This window comes from Balaenoptera ricei, chromosome 11, assembly GCF_028023285.1.
Source record: "Balaenoptera ricei isolate mBalRic1 chromosome 11, mBalRic1.hap2, whole genome shotgun sequence".
Lineage (NCBI taxonomy): Eukaryota > Metazoa > Chordata > Mammalia > Artiodactyla > Balaenopteridae > Balaenoptera > Balaenoptera ricei.
Genome location: NC_082649.1, coordinates 47,504,343 through 47,514,466, shown reverse-complemented (window position 1 = coordinate 47,514,466; position 10,124 = coordinate 47,504,343).

The window sequence follows — 10,124 nt, the reverse complement described above, 5'->3', positions numbered from 1 at the left end:
CACCCATTTATGATAAAAGCCCTGCAGAAAGTAGGCATAGAGGGAAATTTCCTCAACATAATAAAGGCCATATATGACAAACCCACAGCCAACATTGTCCTCAATGGTGAAAAACTGAAACCATTTCCACTAAGATCAGGAACAAGACAAGGTTGCCCACTCTCACCAGTAGTATTCAACATAGTTTTGGAAGTGTTAGCCACAGCAATCAGAGAAGACAAAGAAATAAAAGGAATCCAAATCGGAAAAGAAGAAGTAAAGCTGTCACTGTTTGCAGATGACATGATACTATACATAGAGAATCCTAAAGAGGCTACCAGAAAACTCCTAGAGCTAATCAATGAATTTGGTAAAGTAGCAGGATACAAAATTAATGTACAGAAATCTCTTGCATTTCTATACACGAATGATGAAAAATCTGAAAGTGAAATTAAGAAAACACTCCCGTTTACCATTGCAACAAAAAGAATAAAATATCTAGGAATAAACCTACCTAAGGAGACAAAAGACCTGTATGCAGAAAATTATAAGACACTGATGAAAGAAATTAAAGATGATACAAATAGATGGAAAGATATACCATGTTCCTGGATTGGAAGAATCAACATTGTGAAAATGACTCTACTACCCAAAGCAATCTACAGATTCAATGCAATCCCTATCAAACTACCACTGGCATTTTTCACAGAACTAGAACAAAAAATTTCACAATTTGTATGGAGACACAAAAGACCCCGAATAGCCAAAGCAATCTTGAGAACGAAAAATGGAGCTGAGGGAATCAGGCTCCCTGACTTCAGACTATATTACAAAGCTACAGTAATCAAGACAGTTTGGTACTGGCACAAAAACAGAAATATAGATCAATGGAATAGGATAGAAAGCCCAGAGATAAACCCACACACCTATGGTCACCTTATCTTTGATAAAGGAGGCAAGCATATACAGTGGAGAAAAGACAGCCTCTTCAATAAGTGGTGTTGGGAAAATTGGACAGATACATGTAAAAGTATGAAATTAGAACACTCCCTGACACCATGCACAAAAATAAACTCAAAATGGATTAAAGACCTAAGTGTAAGGCCAGACACTATCAAACTCTTAGAGGAAAACATAGGCAGAACACTCTATGACATACATCACAGCAAGATTCTTTTTGACCCAGCTCCCAGAGAAATGGAAATAAGAACACAAATAAACAAATGGGACCTAATGAAACTTAAAAGCTTTTGCACAGCAAAGGAAACCATAAACAAGACCAAAAGACAACCATCAGAATGGGAGAAAATATTTGCAAATGAAGCAACTGACAAAGGATTAATCTCCAAGATTTACAAGCAGCTCAATAACAAAAAAACGAACAACCCAATCCAAAAATGGGCAGAAGACCTAAATAGACATTTCTCCAAAGAAGATATACAGATGGCCTACAGACACATGAAAGAATGCTCAACATCATTAATCATTAGAGAAATGCAAATCAAAACTACAATGAGATATCATCTCACACCGGTCAGAATGGCCATCTTCAAAAAATCTAGAAACAATAAATGCTGGAGAGGGTGTGGAGGAAAGGGAACTCTCTTGCATTGTTGGTGGGAATGTAAATTGATACAGCCACTATGGAGAACAGTATGGAGGTTCCTTAAAAAACTACAAATAGAACTACCATACGATCCAGCAATCCCACTACTGGGCATATACCCTGAGAAAACCATAGTTCAAAAAGAGTCATGTACCAAAATGTTCATTGCAGCTCTATTTACAATAGCCAGGACATGGAAGCAACCTAAATGTCCATCGACAGATGAATGGATAAAGAAGATGTGGCACATATATATAATGGAATATTACTCAGCCATAAAAAGAAATGAAATGGAGGTATTTGTAATGAGGTGGATGGAGTTAGAGTCGGTCATACAGAGTGAAGTAAGTCAGAAAGAGAAAAACAAATACAGTATGCTAACACATATATACAGAATCTAAGGAAAAAAAAAAAAAAGGCCATGAAGAGCCTAGTGGCAAGACGGGAATAAAGACACAGTCCTACTAGAGAATGGACTTGAGGATATGGGGAGGGGGTGGGGTGAGATGTGACAGGGTGAGAGAGTGTCATGGACATATATACACTACCAAATGTAAAATATGTAGCTAGTGGGAAGCAGCCACATAGCGCAGGGAGATCAGCTCGGTGCTCTGTGACCACCTAGAGGGGTGGGATAGGGAGGGTTGGAGGGAGGGAGATGCAAGAGGGAAGAGATATGGGAACATATTGTATCTGTATAACTGATAAACTTTGTTATAAAGCAGAAGCTAACACACCATTGTAAGGCAATTATACTTCAATAAAGATGTTTAAAAAACAAACAAAAAAAAACAACAACAACAAAAAAAAAAGAAACAAGAAACATCTCAAATAAACAACCTAACCTTTCACCTAAAGCAGTTAGGAAAGAAGAACAAAAAAACCCCAAAGTTAGCAGAAGGAAAGAAATCATAAAGATCAGATCAGAAATAAATGAAAAAGAAATGAAGGAAATGATAGCAAAAATCAATAAAACTAAAAGCTGGTTCTTTGAGAAGATAAACAAAATTGACAAACCATTAGCCAGACTTATCAAGAGAAAAAGGGAGAAGACTCAAATCAATAGAATTAGAAATGAAAAAGGAGAAGTAACCACTGACACTGCAGAAATACAAACGATCATGAGAGATCACTACAAGCAACTCTATGCCAATAAAATGGACAAACTGGAAGAAATGGATAAACTCTTAGTAATGCACAACCTTCTGAGATTGAAGCAGGAGGAAATAGAAAATATGAACAGACCAATCACAAGCACTGAAATTGAAACTGTGATTAAAAATCTTCCAACAAACAAAAGCCCAGGACCAGATGGCTTCACAGGCGAATTCTGTCAAACATTTAGAGAAGAGCTAATACCTATCCTTCTAAAAATCTTCCAAAATATAGCAGAGGGAGGAAAACTCCCAAAATCATTCTACGAGGCCACCATCACCCTGATACCAAAACCAAACAAAGATGTCACAAAGAAAGAAAACTACAGGCCAATATCACTGATGAACATAGATGCAAACATCCTCAACAAAATACTAGCAAACAAAATCCAACAGCACATTAAAAGGATCATACAAAATGATTAAGTGGGGTTTATCCCAGGAATGCAAGGATTCTTCAATATATGCAAATCAATCAACGTGATACACCATATTAACAAATTGAAGGAGAAAAATCATATGATCATCTCAAACAATGCAGAGAAAGCTTTCAGCAAAATTCAACGCCCATTTATGATAAAAACCCTCCAGAAGGTAGGCATAGAGGGAACTTTCCTCAACATAATAAAGGCCATATATGACAAACCCACAGCCAACATCCTCCACAATGGTGCAGAACTGAAACCATTTCCACTAAGATCAGGAGAAAGACAAGGTTGCCCACTCTCACCAGTAGTATTCAACATAGTTTTGGAAGTTCTAGGCACAGCAAACAGAGAGGAAAAAGAAATAAAAGGAATCCAAATACAAATAGAAGAAGTAAAGCTGTCACTGTTTGCAGATGGCATGATACTATACATAGAGAATCCTAAAGATGCTACCAGAAAACTACTAGAGCTAATCAATGAATTTGGTAAAGTAGCAGGATACAAAATTAATGCACAGAAATCCTGCATTCCTATATACTAATGATGAAAAATCTGAAAGTGAAATTAAGAAAACAGTCCCATTTACCACTGCAACAAAAAGAACAAAATATCCAGGAATAAACCTACCTAAGGATACAAAAGACCTGTATGCAGAAAATTATAAGACACTGATGAAAGAAATTAAAGATGATACAAATAGATGGAAAGATATACCATGTTCTTGGGTTGGAAGAATCAACATTTTGAAAATGACTATACTACCCAAAGCAATCTACAGATTCTATGCAATCCCTATCAAACTACCACTGGCATTTTTCACAGAACTAGAACAAAAAATTTTACAATTTGTATGGAAACACAACAGACCCTGAATAGCCAAAGCAATCTTGAGAAAGAAAAACGGACCTGGAGGAATCAGGCACCCTGACTTCAGACTATTCTACGAAGCTACAGTAATCAAGACAGTATGGTACTGGCACAAAAACAGAAATACAGATCAATGGAACAAAATAGAAAGCCCAGAGATAAACCCGCCCACATATGGTAACCTTATCTTTGATAAAGGAGGCAAGAATATACAGTGGAGAAAAGACAGCCTCTTCAATAAGTGGTGCTGGGAAAACTGGACAGCTACATTTAAAAGAATGAAATTAGGACACTCCCTAACACCATACACAAAAATAAACTCAAAATGGATGAAAGACCTAAGTGTAAGGCCAGACACTATCAATCTCTTAGAGGAAAACATAGGTAGGATACTCTATGACATAAATCACAGCAAGATCCTTTTTGACCCACCTCCTAGAGAAATGGAAATAAAAACAAAAATAAAAAAGTGGGACCTAATGAAACTTAAAAGCTTTTGCACAGCAAAGGAAACCATAAACAAGACGAAAAGACAACCCTCAGAATGGGAGAAAATATTTTCAAATTAAGCAACTGACAAAGAATTAATCTCCAAAACATACAAGCAACACATGCAGCTCAATATCAAAAATACGAACAACCCAATCCAAAAATGGGCAAAAGGCCTAAATAGACATTTCTCCAAAGAAGATATCCAGATTCCCAACAAACACATGAAAGAATGCTCAACATCATTAATCATTAGAGAAATGCAAATCAAAACTACAATGAGATATCATCTCACACCAGTCAGAATGGCCATCATCAAAAACTCTACAAAGAATAAATGCTGGAGAGGGTGTGGAGAAAAGGGAGCCCTCTTGCACTGTTGGTGGGAATGTAAATTGATACAGCCACTATGGAGAACAATATGGAGGTTCCTAAAAAACTAATAATAGAACTACCATACGACCCAGCAGTCCCACTACTGGGCATATACCCTGAGAAAACCATAATTCAAAAAGAGTCATGTACCAAAATGTTCATTTCAGCTCTATTTACAATAGTCAGGACATGTAAGCAACCTAAGTGTCCATCAACAGATGAATGGATAAAGAAGATGTGGCACATATATATAACGGAATATTACTCAGCCATAAAAAGGAACAAAACTGAGTTATTTGTAGTGAGGTGGATGGACCTAGAAACTGTCATACAGAGTGAAGTAAGTCAGAAAGAGAAAAACAAATACCATATGCTAACATATATATGGAATCTTAAAAAAGCAAAAAAAAAAAAATGGTCAGAAGAACCTAGGGGCAAGATCGGAGTAAAGCTGCAGACCTACTAGAGAATGGACTTGAAAATACGGGGAGGGGGAAGGGTAAGCTGGGACAAAGTGAGAGAGTGGCATGGACATATGTGCAATACCAAACGTAAAATAGATAGCTAGTGGGAAGCAGCCGCATAGCACAGGGAGATCAGCTCGGTGTTTTGTGACCTCCTAGAGGGGTGGGATAGGTAGGGTGGGAAGGAGGGAGATGCAAGAAGGAAGAGATATGGGGACATATGTATATGTATAACTGATTCATTTTGTTATAAAGCAGAAACTAACACACCATTGTAAAGCAATTATACTCTAATAAAGATGTTAAAAATAAGTAAGTAAGTAAATAAATAAATAAATAAAATAAAACAACAACAAACTTATAGATACAGAAAACGGCTAGTGGTTTCCAGAGGCAGCAGGTGGTAGTGAGGGAAAATGGGTAAAGGGGGTCAAAAGATACAAACTTCCAGTTATAAGATAAATAAGTCCTTATGATTAAGTATAAAGATTAATGTTTGCAACTCAAATGTAGATTAGCATTTAGTTTCTAATAAGTTTGTGCTAACCAATTCTGCTACCCATAAGTATTTCCTCTTCTTGTATTAGATAACTGAGTGTACATTATAGTATTTGTAAATGTTGGCTTAAAAAATTTGTACAATGTGAGAGTTGCCAGTTAAGTTTTATTTGGGGTAAAATGAGGACTGCAACACGGGAGACAGCATTTCAGATAGCTCTGAGAAACTACTCCAAAGAAAGGGTTCGGGGGGGGAAGGTCAATATATATGTGATTTTGGTGAAGGGGGAATACATGCAATCAAGCACATATTTTTGCAGAATGTCTCATGAGGGTTACTGCTAGTCACAAGGAGCAGACGTCACCATGGAGGAATTTAGTGCTTTTCTAGATATGAGGAGATGGAAGAACTGGGCTCATAAAATCAGCTCCTGAAAATATCTAACTATCTGAAGACCTGTTCTGCCAGATTTTCTCAGAGCACCGAGTGCCTCATTCCTGATCTCCACCTTGAATTCATTTCAGGGGATGTTGAAGGTCAGCAGCTGTAGCTGCACCTGATTTAATCCTTGTAGAGGTAAATGGCAAGTGTCCATGGCAAGTGCCAATTTGCAGTTGAGAGAGACCCCTCATGGTCATAAATTCGACCATGCTTTGGGAGGCATTTTATGACCATTTCATCCCACAGTGCTAGGAAGGCTCATTCCTAGGTCTGGGAAAGATTTTGCTGATAGGCCACTCAATGTGCTATTACTGGACTAGGTCTTAATAGTCAAAGATCTCTGGACCACCTCTCCTTACTAGCCTGTAATCGTCCAGGAAAAAAATCCCTCTTATTTCATCTTCCCATATCTAGAGTTACTATTACAATCATTGACTGCATACAGAACTATATATTTGATCAACTGCTTCAAGTCGCCTAGTCATCATTATTTGTGTTGGAGGCTCAGTTGCACATTTGGTAATACAAGAAATTATAATCTTATAAAACGGCAAAAAGTGCAAATAATATAACTAATAAGGTTAATAGAGTTGTAAGTAAATATTTAAGCCAAGAGCTTTCCACACCAAACCAGGTTTTGAAGAGGTCGTCAAGACTAGGGAGTGAGTCCTTTAAGGCAGAGATCTGATTTTTCATATGCTTCATTAAATGTGTTACATTAGAGGATTCATCAGGTATGAAAACACAGTATTCAGTTTGAATTATGGCACAGGTGCCTCCCTGAAATGCTGTAAGGATGTTGAGGTCCATGCGGTTTTGTAGCACCACTTTCCTCATCATAGAGACCAAAGAATTCAATAGGCTAATAGCCTGGTTACTATCATTTAAAGCCTGTTGAGTGAATTTTGTTAAGGCTTCCATATGGCCGATTACATTCTCCAATCCTATTGAAGGCACAAAAATGGCTACTAAATGGTCATACCAGTGGAATACAGATCTCTTGACCCATCGGGCTTGTACCAATGGTAGATTGGCTGGGGTCATCCCTAAACTGTTATGTATATGACCTTGAGTCCATGGGAATCCCAGGGTACATCTTCCTATCCATCCTGGTGGAAACCAGGGCCATAAATTAGCACCACAAATCCACTGAGTTCCATTAGGTGCAGCCCAGTGAATCTCTGGTAGTCTGACCCAGTTGGTTCCATACCAATCACTCTCTCTAAGGGTAATAATATGTAGCCATTGTTCATAAGACACCCAGCCTAAATTCCTAATGTTACTAGGCTGGTCATCCTTAGTATGATTTAATTGTTCCCAACATAGAGGAGCTTTTAAACTTAAATGACCATAGCCTGATGTTAACCCAAAAAAATTCATACCATAATTGTGGGAGGTTTCCTTTTAATAGATGAGAGGTAACAGTTTTTGATTGAGGCTTAGCTCATCGTTTTTATTGAGCTTGAGTGACCCTAAAAGAAAGTTTGTATCTATGGCCAGGGTCAGAGCAGGTATTATTAATTGTCCAGGTGAGAGGATCCCACCTAGTAATATCAGGAGTAGCCTGAACAGGCCTGAATTTTCTTTCTTCTAAAATAAATTTCCTAAGGGCTACCCAATCTGAGCCTTGGAGGGCAGAAATCTACCAAGGCAACATAAAAGTATTAGACACAGGTAATTGGCCAGAAACCCAACAATTGGATTGATTTTTTAAATTAGCATAGGATGGTGCCCATGATATGAAAACATTTGATTCATATGCAAAGGTCCAAGATGTCAGGAAAACATTATAAATGATCATACAAGTCAGGTCCAGCATCTTGGGTAAGCTGTCTACTTCTGATGTCATCTTCTTCTCATCCTGCTGTGAGTGTAGTTTCTCCTCTACTTGAGCATCATTTTAAGGTGAGTTTGAAGTCAGCAGTCCTCTCTACACACCAGCCAGTGCAGGGGACTTTTTCCCCTTTTTAAGTGGGAATTATGAATCCAAGAGTCAATTCCCTTTAATTCTGTTGCACAGGAGCTAGTTAAGAGTACCTGGTGAGGGCCTTTCCATCTGGGTTGTAGTGAGTCATTTAAATGATGTCTTTTCCAATGTACATAATGTCCTGGTTGCAGGTCATGGGATATCTGATATTCATTCAAAGATAGATTACTATGATAAGCTTTAGAAACAAGATTAGAATGCTCTTTTAGGAGCTCAATTAAGCTTTTACAGTAATGTAACATGTCCCCTTTTAATAATGTAGGTTCATACAATCCTTCATTTAGTCTCATTGGGCTCCCAGTGGTAATTTCAAAAGGAGACAAATGATGTTTCCAAAGGGAGTAGATCTTAGGTTGAGGAGGACCAATGGAAGGGCCTTTGGCCAGGGTAAGGAATAAGCATCTATAATTTTAGCGAATTGATTTTTAATTGTTCCCTTTGTTCTTTCTACTAGCCCAGAGGACTGGGGGTGATAAGCACAATGGAAATGCTGCATAATTGGCCAGATTTTGCGAATTTCCTTGACAATTTGTCCAGTAAAATGGGTTCCCCTATCACTATGTATTTCTTCATGGACTCCCAAAATGAGAATCACCCTTTCTAATATTAATTTGCCTACCATCTGCACAGTGCCCCTTCTGCAAGGGAATGCCTCAACCCAATGTGAAAACATACAAACCATAACAAGTATGTACTGGTAACATTGAGAGGGGGGCATTTGGATAAAATCAATCTGCCAACTTTCAAAAGGGCAGCAGGTAATGGAAAGCTTCCCTGAGAACTATGTAATGGCTTACCTGGGTTGTATTTTGGACACGTGGTACATCTAGAATAAACTTTCTGACCTATAGTGAAAGAAGGCTTCCAAAAAAATTATTTACCCCACAATATGATCTTATCTGGGTTCCAATGAGTTAACTCATCAATATATTGTAAAATGAGGTATTGAGCTCCAAAAGGAAGGATATGTTTTCCATTTGGGCCTATCCAGAGCCCTTTACTGGAGTCAAACCTTCCTCCTTTTTGTTTCCAACTATCCTTTTCTCCTTTTGGTGCCATTTCCTGTAAAATTGACAGGGTGTCAGTAAGGTTACTGGGAGGCTGAAAAGAGAAAACAGCTGTTAGTTGACTATTATCATTCTGCAGAGCTGCTGTTTTGGAGGTGTGATCAGCTAAAGAGTTCCTTTTTGCTTAAGTGGTGTCAGCCTTTGAATGACCTGATACCTTAATGATAGCTAACACACTTTGAAGTAGAATTGCATCCAATAATTTTGCAACTTGTCTCGTATTTTTAATAGGTTGTCCTCAGGATGTTAAAAATCCTCTTTATTTCCAGAGTGTGTCAAAAATCATGTGCTACACTAAAAGCATAGTGGCTCTCAGTGTAAATGTTAGCAGATTTCCCTTCTGCCAACTGGCAGGCTCTTGTTAGCACTATTAATTCAGCTTGTTGGGCAGAAGAGACATTAGGTAAGGGACTATTCTCAAGGGTTGATATTGGAGAAAAGTCAGCATAACCAGCTTGATACTTTCCATGAGGTCCTCACAGATATGAATAATATAAAATCAGGATTATCCATAGAGTTTTCTCGGAGGTCAGTCCTGGGAGATAAAAGATTGTCAGTTAAAACAATACAATCATGTTTTTCATTATTGACATCTGATACTTCTGGTAGTGATGTGGCTGGATTAAGCTTGTTGCATCTGTGAAGAGTTATGTTTGGCAAGAGCAAGACCACCTCATGGGAAGTTAATTGACTTGCAGAATAATGTTGTGTGTGATGAGAGTTTAGTAAGGCTTCCAAAGAATGAGAAACAAAGATAGTAAGAGGGTG